This window comes from Solanum tuberosum, unplaced genomic scaffold, assembly GCF_000226075.1.
Source record: "Solanum tuberosum cultivar DM 1-3 516 R44 unplaced genomic scaffold, SolTub_3.0 scf00085, whole genome shotgun sequence".
NCBI lineage: Eukaryota > Viridiplantae > Streptophyta > Magnoliopsida > Solanales > Solanaceae > Solanum > Solanum tuberosum.
Window position 1 is genome coordinate 497280 of NW_006239014.1, and position 3282 is coordinate 500561.

The window sequence follows — 3282 nt, forward strand, 5'->3', positions numbered from 1 at the left end:
ATTTATATTCACCAAATGAATTTCTACTTTATCATTTATATTCACCAAATTTAAAGTAATAATAAATTTTATATTGGTGAGAATAATAAATTTTAAAAAGTAATGATGTGATTATAAATTTTATTTACATATGAAACAAATGGTTAGTAGATATAAATGTGGGGTTGTTTTAATAAAATATAAACTCATGGGTCAATTATTGTATTAAAATATCTAAAATCATGATATGGAATCATGAGATGGAATCAGCGTAAAATCGCATATCCAAACGCTGATTTCATCTCACGATACCATATCATGATATGGTATCACATGGCCAAACGCATACTAAATATGTTTAATCTTTAATAAGTGGAGACAGAAAAATATGGGAGATTAACCAAAGTGGCCCAAAAGAAATAAAAAAGGTTAACTATATGTGTAGATCCAAAGTACATATGTTGATAAAAAGCAGGTGTATGATTCAGAGTTTGTTAGATTATCTTTATTGAATTATTATTAGCACAAAAACTATATATTATATGCCTTTTGGCCTGTCAAAGCTCTGTTGTAGTCTGACAGAGCAGTAACCACCAACCAATGAAGCCAAATAGTACTATATATGTGCACTCTCCATTCACGTGTACATAGGTCGATTTGGTTGATTTTTCATTAAAAAAAATCTAAATCAATTATATCGGTTTATTAAATCTAAAAATCAAATTAAATCACATAAAATTAATTTTTTCGGTTTCGGTTTTAGTCGGTTCTTTCAATTTTTTATTTTATTTTTTTGGTTTTTTACAACTATACGGTATTTGAAAAAGAGATCAAATATATTTTTCACTTACATGTGTGATAAACTAAACTTAAAAATGTTAAATGAATAGAAATTTTCAAAAAGACGGTAAAATTCACATGAATACAATTTTTTTTTTTTTTGAAATATCAACGTTCATTATGTTAAATTAATAAGATTAAAGGCAAGAGGCAAACTGAATACAAAACAAAATATTTACAAAGTAAATTGTTAACTTCGAATTTGAAAAACTATAACACTATAATTGTAACTTTGGATCTTAAATACAAAATAAAATATTTACAAATTTTACAAGCCCAAATTTGAAATAAAATATATAAACATTGAAAACTATAAACTAATTAAAAATATATTAACGAAGTAGATTATAAATAATAATTTTTTATCTATAAATAGGAGTATATATTATGTCGGTTTGGTTTGAGTTCGGTTTGACTTTTTTTCTTTTAATACCAAACCAAACCAAGAGTGGTTGGTTTTTTTTTTCAACCGCCAAACCAACCAAACCAAACCACAAATAGTTTTTTTTTCTCGGTTTGATTTGGTCCGTCGGTTCGATTTGACTTATACACCCCTACACTTCATCATCTATTATGCATTGTTCAATATTTTATCTGAAAAATAGTACAATCGATTACTACTTATCGAGCTTGTATTTATATTTCTTATTTTAGCTATATTACCTATGGTATGGAAGAACCAAGTTCTTCAGTCATCAAATAAGAAGTAAATTGCAGGATGTAAACAATATAAGAAAAATTATCATGAAAATTTCCTTGTTCGGGTTGAAGCTAGTAAGGACTAATCAGGGATTCATTCGAACTTTCTTTGTTGAAAAAATATACGGTTTATACATTGTTAAAATTATTTTATATATATATATAGTAGATTGACTTCTTCATATTTAAACCACAGTACTGAAAATTTTGATTCCATCACTGCTCAAGAAAGTGAAAAATCAGGATCTACCCTCGTAAGATGTGCCTCAAATCTCCACTATTTTTAAATTACAATACTATAATAAAAAGACTAACTCTAACACCTTACAGTACTCTTACTATCAAAACCCATTGTAACAAACAATTAACCTCTTTTAAGACTACACCCCTAATCTAGAAAATAAACTCTCAAGCTTTTAAGTATTTTGATCACCTACTACAAAGCTTCTATGAAAACAATTAGGTTATAATTCAAGGCCAGGTAAAACAAGAAACAACAATTAAAGAACTAAACATTTAAAGAATTGTCCAAAATATCTTTAATTTATAAATTTAAAACTCAATATTTAAAATTCGTTTTTTATTCGAAAGCTTTGTAATTCGCATTGCGTTTATTGCGGCATCTAATTTGTACAGTAAGAACTAAATTGTGGAAATTACAGATTTATTATTTATTTGTGAAAATTGAAGACTTATTTTTTATTAGAATTAAGTGTATAATGTTTTATTGAGATTATATTATTTATTCTTGATAAATTTGTGGATTGTTTGGTTGAGTAAAATTAGAGAACATCATTATTCGGTTGTGTTAAGTTTTAAAAAAACTTGTTGAAAAAAGGTAAAGCGGTCTACTAAATATTGAAGGCTTACGTTGAATCTATCGTTGGAAGTAATTGGTATTGATATATTTGAAGGTTGTATATCATATATGGAGTTGATTTGGGCCAATTTTAAAGTTGTAAAACTTTTATACATATGTTATTGTCGCCAAATTTGATGATTATTAGGGATTTGATTTTAAAAATGGTGTTGATTTGTTAGGATTTGTTCAGAGTTTTTTTGATAATTATTGTGACACGATAAGTTTTGTGTGATAATTTGAAATTCTTGGGATTCGTTGGGACTTTTCTATGTAAACAACTAAGCATGATCGTAAATCTGTTTTTACAAAATTCTTTTTTGAAAAAATTAAATATTAAAAAGATTTTATACCAAATGACTTTGAAAATGAGTAGTCTTAAGCTTTTGATCCTATTTACTTCACAGAGAAAACTTCCAGATGAATGGTCAAAATTTGTTAAACCTTGCTCGTAAGGCCAAAAATTTAAGACCATTCACTTTTCAAAGCTATTTTTTTTTTTTTTTGTAAATAATCCAACTTGAATGGTGGCACTAAAATAATTGATTTATAAGAATGATTTTTAATTAGTTTAACAAAGTTTACCTCATAAAATTCTGATCTCGAAGGATTACCATGACCCATGAATTATGCGGGGACCAAACTTTCAAAACCACTCATTTCAAGTTCAATACCATTCATTTCAAGATCATTGAACGTAATTTCTTTTATTAAGTAGGCGTTTGGTCATGCGATATCATATCACGATATGGTATCGTGAGATGGAATCAACATTTGGACATACATTTTTACGCTGATTTCATCTCATGATTTCATATCATGAGATGTGATTCCATATTCTCCAAAAATCATGATATGAAATTATATGGGAATTTCATGTCATGATTTGAGATATTTTAATACAA